Source organism: Anser brachyrhynchus, assembly GCF_964034855.1.
Source record: "Anser brachyrhynchus genome assembly, chromosome: 26".
NCBI lineage: Eukaryota > Metazoa > Chordata > Aves > Anseriformes > Anatidae > Anser > Anser brachyrhynchus.
In genome coordinates this window covers 6,488,326-6,500,814 of record NC_137719.1, presented here as the reverse complement: position 1 = coordinate 6,500,814, position 12,489 = coordinate 6,488,326, and the positions used below count along the sequence as shown (strand labels likewise).

General features: G+C 65.7%; 1 protein-coding gene across 2 annotated transcripts in view; it reads left to right on the top strand.

The window, feature by feature from the left end:
- Positions 1-9,676: 9,676 nt before the first annotated feature.
- FGFR1 (fibroblast growth factor receptor 1) overlaps positions 9,677-12,489 on the top strand; it is a 28,106-nt gene continuing 25,293 nt past the window's right edge. Inside the window, exon 1 of one of the 2 annotated variants that reach the window (XM_080568570.1) lies at positions 9,677-9,916. The gene's annotated coding sequence lies outside the window, so the exon portion shown is untranslated. The remainder of the gene's footprint in view (positions 9,917-12,489) is intronic. The other variant, XM_080568571.1, reaches the window with a different exon arrangement.

The following is a 12,489-nucleotide window of genomic DNA, read 5'->3' as shown; positions in this document are numbered from 1 at the left end:
CCCATGATTTATAGGTCATTTTACAGCAGCTGTAAAGAGGCTGTAAATTATAGGAGGGGCATAAATTAGCCATGGACCCCTTTACTGGCCATAAAGATCTAAGGCCCACCACAGCTGCCTTTGGAGCTGGCACTCGGGAGCATTCCCAAGGACAGCCAGGGGTGTCTTCAGCCAGGCCACGGGGGCCGCGCGCGGTTGTTTGGCAGCCCCACATAAATGGGCCCTTTTATTGCAGCGGGGCCGAGGAGCCGGCGGTGACAGGTGGGGAGGGGCCGGGGGCACCCAAAGGGGCCGGGCACGGGGGGGCCGGGGGCTCCCTTCCAAGTCCGCACCTCTCCAAACCCATTTCATTGAGGGGTCACTTTGTGCCCCCAGGGGCCCCCGGCACAGCCCCGGGAGGGCTGGGGTCCCGCAGTGAGCTCCTCACCCTGCTGCAGTGGGGATGCGTTGGGGTGCTTGGTCTGGGCGGCTCGGGTGGGCGATGCTGTTGGGCTCCTCTTCCTGGCGGGTGGCAGCGGGACCCCCCCACCACCACCTCTGTGCCGTGGGACGCCGGAGATGTTGAGGTCCCCAGCTATAAATACCGCGGACGAGGGCAGAGGCAGCTGGCACGAGCCCAGGCACACGCCAGTGCGCTGCCGGTGGTGACACAGCCCCGGTCGTTGAAGCGCAGGAAGGAGCTCGCCCAGGGCAGCAGGCTGGGCACAGGCAGGGGTGCACAGAGCCCCCCGTGCACGCTGAGCTCCCGCAGAATCAACCCCACGTTCTCCTCCTAAGGAGCCCCGGCTCAGCGCCGCGCTCAGCTCTGGCAGCTCTCGGCAGGCGCTGCTGCGGTCGCTGCCTGCGGTGCTGGGTGCCCTCTCCGTGCAGAGCCTCTTGTGTGTGCGAAATTCCCCCGAATTCCTTCGCCGTCTGGCCTGCCCCGGCGTCAGTTGGTGCCCTGTTGTTCTCGTGTGTGACCCTGGAGCACAAACAGCTTTGCAGCTCCTCGCCATCCCGTTAATTACATTATGTCTAACGAGAAGGATCAGGCGGAAGGGATTAAACTTTGATTCTGCTTCCGCGGTCCCAGCGCACAGGAGAGAAAAGCAGCTTTATCCGTTCAAAACGGGAGTCATTTTTCACACCCGCTCCAATCCCAGCGTTAATCTTCTTAGTTTGAGAGCCCGCAGGCAGCTCCCCGTGGCTGGCAGGGCAGGGTCCTGGGCTCTTCCCTTCCTTGCCCAGCTTGGCAGCTTGCTGGGTGGTGGTGGAAGTGATGGAGCTGAACTTTGCAGCCCCTGCCCCAGCACTTGGCTGCTGCCACAGCCCTGACCCTTTTGGTGGCTTCTCCCCTCCCTGAGCTGCCTTCTGCCTGTCCCAGCCGGGCAGAGCAGCACATTTGGGATTTCAGAGAGTTGCCAGAGGCTCAGCATTTCCTCCTGCCTGGGGCTGCAGCTGCTGACCGCATGGCCACAAGCAGCAGTTATCTGCTTGGGACGCAGCACGTACCCCGGCGTTTCAGGCGGGAGCTTCAAACATTTGGGGTCCACACGTGCACGGCACCCACCCCCAGAGCCCACCCAAAACCCCGTGGAGGGCACTTCATTGCATGAACACAAAGGCAACTGTCTGGGCTAGGACTTGCCTAGCTCAAGGGTAGGAACAGTTTTGCCCAGCAAACCCTGTCAGCTGGAGCAAGCACGTTGGCACCCTCGCTCCTGGGTGAAGGATTTGCATGATTATTCTGCATCAATTTGCCTTCGTTACAGCGCAGGGCACATCCAGCAGTCACCGCTCCCGACGAGCCGGTGCCGCAGCCCGGCAGAGCTCCGGAGACGAGGCCGGAGCGGGTCAGCGGCTGGCGGCTGCGGCTGCTGCCCTGCGGCGGTGGGGTCACCTCGCTGCCACTCAGGCTGCTGGCAGCGGGGTGCTTTGCATTTTGAAAGGCTGGGGCACGACCCGTCTCTCTGCACGCAGCGCCCCGAGCAGTGCCGTCTCCCCGCCGCGCCGGCTGCTGGCTCCCGGGGCTGCCCAGCTCCCCGGGGAATTGGGCAGGTGTTTCCTGCAAGGCCATCGCCCTCCTCAGCGCTGGCCCATGTCACTAAGACCGCTCGACAGCAGGCTTTCACAGCCCTGCCAGGGGCAGGGGAATGAGCACCAAGTGCCACGGCAGAGCCAAGGACCGGAGAGGCGTTCTGCTCTGGGTAAGGGCTGCTCAGCTGGAACGAGGGCCGTGCAAGCCACAGGATAGCACCAGAGCTGAGATTTCTAAGCCCGGTGGCAGACGAGGAGAGCTGTGGCAGGACGCTGGTGGAGCAGGGACATGCCAGCACGGCGCTGGGTGCGGCCTGGCCGCAGCCCCACGGCCATACCGGGGCGAAGGGCCCCGCTCCGTGCGCCCGGCGCGCCCCAGCAGCCAGCCGGCACGCTGCCCCTGCGAGCGCCTGACCCCCAGGTCTCCCAGGAATAACAGGGATGACCTCTGCCCCCCGCACAGCACAGAGGGACCCTTGTGCTCCCCACCGTGCCCAGACCCGGCGGCAGCAGCTCGGCAGCATCACGTGCTGCAGCTATCACAGCTAACGAGAGGGGCTGGGGGCTGCCCCGCGGTGCTGTCAGCAGGGGCTGTGGGGTGGCAGCCTCTGCCAAGCCCCCCCGGTAGCTGCAGCACTGCGGGGGCCACGCGCAGCCACTGCCCCCAGGCCGGGAGCGCAGCTGCCGTCCTGCGCTCACTGCTAGAGTGCTAGACAGCAGCAGTAAATCTGGGCTCGTTGCTGGAGACCCCAAGGAGAGCATCTGCAGCTTGTTTTCAGCATGAACTCCTGTAAAAAGGGCACCGTCCCTATAAATCCATCATGGGGAAACTTCCTGGAAGCTCCTGTTCCTCTAATTCTTCGTGCACGGACACCCTGCCACCGTCGGGACACGCTGGAGGGGCCTCACACCTTCGCAGCCCGCCGCCCTGCTCACGGCACCTCCCCGGTGCCCAGCAGCAGGGGCTGGAGCTGCCCTTGGGCACCAAGTCCCGGCAGCTCCCCGAGAGCCAGCCAGAAACCTCTGCTGGGGCCATTCTCCACACCATGCTGCGCCCTTCCGTCCCTGAGCACCACGCAGATAGAGCAGGCTTTAAAGCCTTCTTGGAAATCACTGTCCATCGGCAAGGAGAAGGGTAAACGCGTTCAAGTCAAATATCGGAGGACAAGCATGCCGCAGGATGTTTCCTAGACCCGCAGATTAATCCCTAAGGAATTAATCAATAAGAATCTAATTTAAGAAGCTTTTACGCACCTGGGCCGCTGTCGCGCTCTCTCTGTACCACTTGCCCAGCCCTGCACTGCAGGTGCTCTCACACGCAGCCGAGGACGAGGCACTGGGGAGCTCTGGTGGCCGCTTATCTCTTATCTCTGGCTGGGGGTGTGGTGCCGGGCCAAGCTCTTCCCATCCGTGCTGTGAGCCCCATTCCCTGCCCGTCCCCGGGGACAGCGGGGGCACAGCAGCGGGGCACCCCCAGGGCTGGGGCCGTGTCCCAGGGCGCAGGCGCTGCACCCTCACAGGCGCTGCCCCTACGGAGGGGTTAACCCCCCCCTCTGCCGGGTTTGCATTCCTGTGTCAATGGGAAATGTGATCCCGAAGCACCGGCCCCATGATGCCCCCAGGAAACCCGGCTGATGACAAGCTGAGGCCGCAGCCACCGGGACTGCTCCGGCCCTGGTGGGATGCGCTGGCGGCTGCGGCGCGTCCCTGGCTCCCAGTGCGGCCAGGTCCTGGTGTGGGGCCGGGGGGAGCCCCGCGCTGTGGCCGTGCCCGGTGGCTCTCGTCCCTCTGGGGAGGTCTCTGAGGGGCTGGAGAAGGTGCCGGGCGGACGGGATGTTGGAGGGGATGTGTCTGGGCAGGGCGAGCAAGGCAGGAAGGGCTCTGAAAGTGGGTGGTGGAAGAAATGAGCTGGACGAAACTAAATGTGGTAACGCCGCGCTCCTTCCATCGTACTGCTTGTCAAAGGGCAGGGATGAAGTGTTCTTCCTCGATGGAGACACCCTTAGGAGAGGGCCTTCGGCCCAAGTTACGTTCCCGAGATGCCCGGGGAGACTTCCAGAGCCCTGCAGAAGCATCCCCAGCCCTGGGGCTGAGTGCGGGTGCAGGGCAGTCCAGCGAGGGTTGGCCGTGGCTGGGGGGGACGTGTGAGCTCTGGTGGTGTCTGGGGGGGTGCCTGGGTGGTGTGTGTGTGTGTGTCGGGGTGATGGGAACACTGCCTCTGCGCTGGGAGAGCCCCTCTTACAGGGGGGGCTGGGGCAGTTTGAGTGTCTGCAGGAGCAGGGAGATGGCCGGAGGAGCCCGGTGATCCCACGAGGGAAGGTGAAAGGAGCCGCTGGCAATCTGGAGGGGGTTAGGGAGTTTAGGGTCTGCCTGTGGTTTGCTTTGCCTTCCTCCTCCTCCCCTCTTCCAGCGTGTGGGAGGCAGCTTCGTTCCGGCCTCAGCAGCAGCAGCAGCCTTGTGTGGGTTTGGCAAAATAAGCGGGCAAAGCTCTCTGCCCTGGTCTATAAATACAGCGGCTTCTTCGGGGCTGTCTAGACAGGAAGCCAGCCTGCGAACGGGGAGAAAACTCCCCATGTTAAAGGGGACCGGCAGCCCGTGCTGGGAGCCCGGGGAAATCCCCCCCAGATACCCAGATGTGTGCGGGGAGCTCCTCTGAATGGGGCACGGGCCCTGTGAGCGGGGTGACCGCTGGGCTGGGCGCATGGACGGAGACTCCTTGGGCTCCAAAAACCCTCCCTTCCCTTTCCTGGGGGTGGGCAAAGCCGAGCACCAAGGACCTCACGCCCCGCTCCTCGCCTGGATCGGGGAGGCAGCGCGGCCACGCAGCGCCCGTCCATCGGCGCTGAGCGACACTGCTCGGCCCCGGGGGTCGCCCTCCTTCCCCCCAGGCTGGGAACCTGTTTAGCGTTGTCTTTGCTTTCATTTTATACCCTTGCAGGGGAAAGACATCTCCCTGGTTGTTTTGTTGCTGGCTGTGGCTTTTTTTTCGCTATAAATATCCGAGCGTTGCTTGAAAGAAAGAAGAAGGGAAAAAAACACCACTCTAGGTAGTGGGAGAAAAATCATAGCCCATGGGTAATGACACATAATTGCAGCCTTTCTCCTGATGAAAGAAGCTGCCATTGGACTCCTAAATGACAGCGTGCAGAAAACGCTATTATCAGATTATCTGAGTGGCGGAATCTTTGCAGCAACAAGGAGGCAAAGCGCTCCCTCGGCTCCTCCGGCCGGGCAGGAGGCGAGGCCGTCGCCCTCCCGGCCCCAAAGGCTGCTGGTGCACACGGGAGCTGGCCTGGGGAGGAGAAGCCTGCACCCCCTGCACCCCCGCACCCAAATCCTCCTGGCTGCCCCAGCAGCCTGCATGGTGCTGCCAGCCGGGGGGGCCGTCCCTGCGCCCCCCGTTCCCAGCAGGGACGGGGTGCAGCAGCCCCAGGGGCTGGGCACTGCGGATGGGGCTGAGCGGATGTGATAAGGGGGTCAGATCGTGCCCTCGTGGGCCGGAGGAGATCTGCGCGAGTGATTTGTCTTTTGCTCTTTGCCTGTGTCATGGTAAAAGCTGTAAATTGCGGGCATTTGTTATCTGGAGCTTCCTCCTCTGCTAGGCTAAGGCAACAGCCAGCGGCAGCTGCTGTTAGTGCTCTGATAGGCTTTTGCACCTCCATTTACCCCTGGAAATCTCTGCGGGCCTAGATCCTGCAGCCACAGGAGCCCCTCCAGGGGGGAGCCAGGAGGATGGGCAGTGCCCGGCAGAAAGCGTCTTGCCCCAGCCCTTGGGACAGCGGCTGCTGTGCTCCTGGCATCTTGGGGGGAGTCCTCCGGGGGCTGGCCCGCTCCGTCCCAGGGCCCTGAGCCTGCCTGGGCTCTCCAGAGGGGCCTGAGGAGCGTGGGACGTGTGGAGCACCAGCGCAGCTAATGAAAAGCGCTGGATGTCCCCTGGGACGGCTAATTAGACGTCGCAGCCCTGCGAGAGCCTGGCTGGAGCAGCGTGACATCCATAACAGCTCAGCTGCGGCGTGAGGGGGCAACGTCAAGCAAACATCATTAATTTCCCTCTGCAAATCGATCGGGGGCCAGAAGTCAAGCCCGCCTCGTACCGAAGGTACACGGCGGTGAATAATCCTCCTGACGGCCGCGCGCTGCTCACCTCCCGGCGAACGAAACCTCCCCGGGGCTGGAGGTGAGAGGAGCTCGCGGAGCCCTCGCCGTGCCTTAGCTGCTGCAGAAAGCAGCGCAGGGCCCAGGCCGGGGCAGGTGTCTGGGCCCTGCACGGGGCAGGAGCAGAGCCCCCGGCACGGCGCGGGGTGGGACCGGAGCCTGTGGGGCCGTCGGGGTGCCGGGGTGCCGAATGCTGGCCTGGCTGCTAGCACTGCCCCGCAACTGGCTGCCCCAACTGTTGTCTGCAGACAATAAAATATCATGTGATGGCTTAATGAGCCCCTTGGTACTTGGCGACGGCGGGGAAAAAAAAAAAAGAAAAGCTGGGCTCATGTCCTTTGAAGGCAAGGCAGGATGGCTTCGGTGCTTTGCTCTCCCCGGCTGTGCTTGCTCGCTGCAGCTCCTGCTCGGCCTCCTGAATGCCACGTCTGTGACCCAGTGTGATCCTGAGGGATCCCTGAGCACCCCTGGTCCTGGAGCTGGTCTCTCCTCTGGCTGGTGAGGTGATGCCCGGGCTGACTGGCAGCCAGGGGCATCCGAAGGATCCGTTTCCCTTCCTCGCCGTCAGAAAAGCAGCCGAGCGGCACCAGATGGAGGGTGTTACGGTGCCGCTAAGATGCAACCAAGGAAGGAAAAAGCTGGTTTGGGTCGATGAAAATAGCAGAAAAACCTCAGAGTGAGGAGCGTGCTTGGGCCAGCGAGCTGAGCTGCAATCCTGTGGCCCCGCAGCCAGCTCTTCACCCCAGGACAGCCGCGTCCCAGCACCGGTGTGGGCCAGACCGGGGCCGCGGGCAGCCGAGGCCCAGCTGAGTGCCTGTGGCTGCAGCCAGAGCCGCCAATAAGGCTTTATTGAGCCGGAGCGGAGAGGCGAGAGAGGGGGCTTCCTGTAAAGGCTGTACTTAGCTTCTAAATCACGCCCGGGAGCTAATGTTTGCTTCCCGTCGCTGCTGATTTTCCTGCGTCACATTTTCTTGGGAAAGCTGGTGTTCTGCAAGCTGCCGGGCGAGCTCTCCGTGGCGCACCCGCTGGAGGCCGAGGCCGGGAGCTCGAGAGGGGCTCGGTTGCTCTCCGAGATGGCTCCAGCAGACCTGCAGCAGGCTCCTCCGCACCACAGACCGCAGCTCGGAGAGCCCCGGCCTTGGGACAGCGTGCCTGAGCCGCTCGGCGTGATTCAGATGTTCCCCCGGTGGGGAGCCGCTTGCCAAGGTCAGCCAGCACACCTGGCAGCCTCCGCAGCGCGGGGGAAGCGGAGAAATGACGACAGGGACGGGCATCGGCGCCGGCCGCCTTCACGGCGTGGTTCGGGTCTCCTGCCCGAGCCACGGGACCGGGCTGCGCCCCCCGGTGCGCCCGCTGCCCTGGGCGCAGGCGTCCTGCAGCGGGGCCGGTGCCCATCCAGCCTCGAGCACCCACGCAGCGGAGCGGCACACGTGTGTGCAGCCAGCCCCCGGCAGCCTGCCCGGCCCCTCCTGCGCGCTGGGACCCACGAGCCAGGCAGCTGCCCGCACCCTGATGGGCTCCGGCCTTTTCAGGGAGAGATGAAGCTGACAAAGTCTTTGTCCCGTCAGATCTTTCAGGGAAAGCTCTTTGTTCTTCAGCACTTGCTCCTGCCTCCCCCTCCCCAAAGCCAAACTAGATGCATCTGCTTTTGTTTTCTAAATGCAGAATTAGGGACTGAAAAGGCTCCCTTTGTAGTGGGGAGGAGGGGAGAGCTGCAGATCTTTAACTGGGAAACCTAAGGTCAGGGGGGAACCGCTCTATTGTGCCGCAGCTCTCCTCCTCCCAGCTCAGCCCTTCTGGTGTCCCCCCCCCGCTCACTCTGGTTCCCACTATAACCAGTCTGGAGACACAGGGAAACAACTGGGCAGGCTGCACTGGGTGCTCCCCAGCTGGGGCTGCGTTGGTGCCCACACCGTGCCCGGTGTTCCTGCGTCCGATGGCAGCGATGGTGTGGGTTCACCCGTGGATGGTGTCGGTGCCACATGGGAGCGTGCGGGTGGCGGGGGGCACCCCACGGCCTCGAGGGGGTTGGCAGCCTGGCGGTGCTGTGCGTGCTGATGGGTACGCGTGGAGCCTGCAGCGTGCCCCTGCGTGGGGATGCGGATAGGCGGGACTCCCCGGCACGGCGCGGGTTCCCAGCACCTTTAATTCAGGACCCGCTGGTCCCACAGCAGGAGCACAGGAGAACATGTTCCGGAGGAGCAGCAGTGTGAGCAGGAGAGGGGCCTGAGCGTGTCCCGGCACGGTGAGCCTCTGCTGAGCTGAACCTGCGCTGCTCCCTCCAGCTGCTGCCCGCGGGCTGCCACGGGACCTGCCCGACACACGGCAAGCTGCTCAGCTGTTGTGGGAGCCAAGACCTACTTCCAGTTTATCTTAATCCTGTTCTTGATTAAGGGCAGTTAGACTGAAACGAGCCCAGGTTCATGTGAAATTAGCATCTGCATTGCCTTGAAGTCGCATCACAAACGCGCGTGTGGAGGAGCCCAGCACATCGCGCCCGAGGCAGGGAGGATGTCCACGGGTGGGCAGGGGCAGGGAGGATGCCCACGGGTGGGCAGGGGCTGGCGCTTCCCTGCTGCGGCTGAGTCCTCATTCCCTGGCCCTCCACCTGTCCCCAGCAGGCAGCGAGCCCCAGCTCAGCCCCCGGGGCCCCGTTGCTCCTCGGGACCCCAGCCAGGGCTCTGGGCAGCCCGAGGCCACCCTTGGGGAGTGCTCGTCTCCCTCTCCGTCCAGCAGGACCTGTTCATACTCCGGTTGTGCCACCAGATGGTGACAACTTGTGGCCACTCCCTTGCTGAGCCCCGATGCGATGCTGGGGCCGGGGATGCAGGCGGATCCCTGAGCCTCCCCGGAGCAGGGACGGTTTTCCCCATCCGAGCCTCCCGGTGATGGAGCGAGCAGAAAACCGTAACCAAGGACCGGGAGCAGCAGAGGCACGGTCCCTTTGCCTTTCCATCGCGGGGAGGTGTTACAGCGCAGCCCTGGAGGATCCGTTCAGGGCCAACACCAACAAGTCTGGCACAAAGTCCGGGGTGGCTCTGCTGTCCCCGCGCTCCCTGCTCTCGGCTAAACTCTCCCGTGCTCGGTTCGCCGGGGGAGCGTCCCGGCGGGCACGTCGCCTTCCCCTCCCTCCCCCCGTCCGCACCTCCTGGAAGTCAGCCTGGAAGGGCACCGGGGCTCGGCACAGCGCCCTCCGCACGGCTGCCGCCGGAGGCGGACGCCCGGCGATCGGTTCAAACGCGGCGGCGCCGCTCGGCCCGGCCGCCGCCCCCGCCGCAACCGCACCGCTGCCGGCGCGGGGCCTCCCCCGGCGGCCGGGGGGTGGCTGCCCCGGGGGCTGCCCCGGGGGGGGGGGGAGCGCGGCCCGGGGGGCGCCGAGGGGGGCGGCCCGGCGGCGACTACAAGCCCCATCAGGCCGCTGAGGAGGAGGAGGAGGGCTGCGAGGAAGGCGGGGGAGGAGCCGGGGGCAGGCGGCGGGGTGCCGCGGGAGCGGCTCAGTCCGGCGGCGGCGGGCGCGCGGCGGGGACGCGGCGGCAGCGGCAGCGCAGCGCCAGTGGCGGCCGTCGGGGCGGCCGCGGCTCCCGGGAGCGCCTCCCGCCGCCACCTCGGGGCCGGCCCCGCCATGGGGCGGCCGCTGTGAGCGCGGCGGCGGCGGGGCTGCGCCTCTCGCCCCGGCCGGGGCTCCCCTCCATTGTTCCCGGGAGCGGCGGGCACCGCGCCGCCGCCGCCGCCCCGAGGGGCTCCGGTGAGTAGCGGGGGCGCGCACCGGCACCGGCACCGCGGCGGGGGCGGGAGGGGGAGCGGGGCGGCGGGAGCTCGCTTTGTGCCCCGGGGGGGGGGGGGGGGCCGATCGGGACCGCGGCCCCTCCGCCGCGCTCCTCGCCCGCCGCCGGGCGGCTCGACGGGGCTCCCGGCTCGGGGCACCGGGGGGGGGCTGCGGCGTGCGGGCACCGCGGGCCCGGCCTGGCGGCGGCCGGGGCTCGGCGAGCGCCGGCCGAGCTCTTGCTGGCGGGTGCGGTGCCCGTGCGCGGGGGGGGCTCCGCTTCGCCGCCGCTCGGCGCCCGCCGCTGGGGCCGGAGCTGGGCGCCGGGACCCCCCCACCCCCCGCGCCCCGCAGGCTCCGCGCCGGGCTCGGCGGCGCTGCGCGGGCCCCGTGCGCCAAAAGTTCGCGAGCGGGAGCCCGGCGGCCCCCGGGAGGGGGTGGGAGAGGTGGGAGAGGAGCCGGGTTTTGTTTCGTCTGGGGCGCGAGGTGTCGGGGCGGTTCGGCAGGAGCTGCGCACCGACGTGCTCCAAAGTCCGGCTTGGGCTTTGTGTCGCCTCCGGTGTTGGGGAGCCGCTCGAGGGTTGCTGGGGGGCTCGGAGGTGGGGGGCTCGCCTCGCCCTCCACCCAAACTCCCTGCCCGGGGATCGCTCCCGGCGGTGCGTGGCGGAGGCTCGGGGAGCGCGGCGTGGCGGTGCCGTTACCTGCTGGGTGTCCGCAGCCTGCCGAGCGCAGCCGGCGCTGGATGGGGCTGGCGCTGCCTGGCGAGGGCAGCCGGCGGGCCCACGGGCGTGGGCAGCGGGGCCGGGGGCTGCGGGCCCGTTCGTAACGCGTTCAGGTTCCACCGAGAAGCGCTGAAGCCGCCTCGCGATTTCCCCCCTGCGCCGGGTCGTTGGGTAACTGCGCGCTGCCTCGCGTGCTGCGGCTGGCCGCCGCGGCTGCCTTGCGGTGAATGTTTAAACCTTCACGGCACGGCTCGCCCGTTAATAAAACTGCTTGCGTTAATAAAACAGGCGGATTCGGAGGTTGCTGGTTTGTCGGGGTCCCAGGCGGAGTGGAATTGGGATTCGTGTCCAGCCGTGAGCAGGCAGCGGCAGCGGTTTGCTCTCCCCGGAGGTCTCGGGGTGCCACCCAGCTCCCTGCGGGCAGCAGCGACCCTGCGCAGCCCGGGGGTGCTGCAGGAGCAGGGGCGCGGACCCCATGCACCTCTCTGGCTAGCAGCCATTTTCCCCGCACGGGAGCACTTCCTCCCCTAATCTCTGCGGTGGCTGGCGTGCACTGTTGCCTTCTTGTGTTGCTTAGAGGGGATTAAAACAAATGAGCACAGTCCCTGCCCCGGCAGGCTGAGGGCAGGAGCAGCGCCGGGCGCGGGGCTTCGCTGTGTGCGAGGCACCTGGCTGCTGCAGCTGTGCTGGGCAGGAGCCCAGGTCGCTTGCAGGGGCAAACTGGAGCTCCCTGTTTATTTATCTGCCTGAAAATGTAAACTGGACTGGGAGCTGCTTTGCCTCCAGCCCCAGCTGATTTCACCCTGGTGCTGTGCTCTCCAGGCCCGGGCTGGATCGCAGATGCTCATCCCACAATTTGGCTTTCTCCCCGTCGGGGACCTCCTGCTTCTGGGGATGAAGGCAAATGTGAACAGTAGGGGATACGTTTGCCGGAGAAGTGCGTGTCCTTCCGCTCCCAGCAGCTTTCCTGGGAGGAGCTGAGTGCAGGGAAGCCCCATCCAAGCTCCAGCCGCCTCTCGGGCTGGATAACCGGCCTCTGCCTCTTCCAGAGGCTGCGGCTGCGTCCTGCTGTCCTCATCCTGGAGCGCTCCTCGGCAGAGCAGTCAGCGGGACCAGCCTGGGGAGGTTTTTCGGTACCGATGGATGCTCTGCAGATCTGAAAACTGAGCCCTGAGGTATGGGGCCCTGGATTTGGGGATGCTTCTAAACCTGAACTGGTTTTACAGAGACCTGGGGTTGAGGCTGGGCATTTCCCCGTCCTTCCTGCCCCATGCGCCAGACCCCTGCTCACACCACACACAGTGTGCGGTGAACTCGGCGCTGGAGACACTCCTGGTAGCTTGCAGCAGGCTGTAACGCGTATGGCTGGGAAGGGTTAACGCTGTATGTGTGCTGCACAGTTGGATATTTATTTTTCCAAGCATGCGTCTGCTTTAAGCATTACAGTTTTTCCCTGTAGTTACATTTGCAGTTGTGTTTGCTTTTTATTTCAGCAAATACTTGGTTCCCGACCTGAGGCCGGGGCAAGGAGTGCTGGGCGAGGGGAAGGTTCTCCGCGTCCCCCGAGAGCTTTGCCTTTGCCGTGCCCTTCTGTCCCAAGGGAGCTCGGAGGGGCTGCTTGTGTTGGGGCTCGGAGAAAAATATCCGTCTCTCTTCTTCGCGGCCGGGCACATGCAGCCTGCTCCTGGGGGGCGAGCTCGGGGAGGGTTGGGTGCCCCCAGCCCCCGCTCCCAGCCCAGGGTGCCCCAGCCGAGCGGCCACGCTCCTGCTTCTGGCACCTTGGATGCGTTCCCAGGGATGAGCCACGAGCCGGGAAGGGGCTTCCCCGCCACA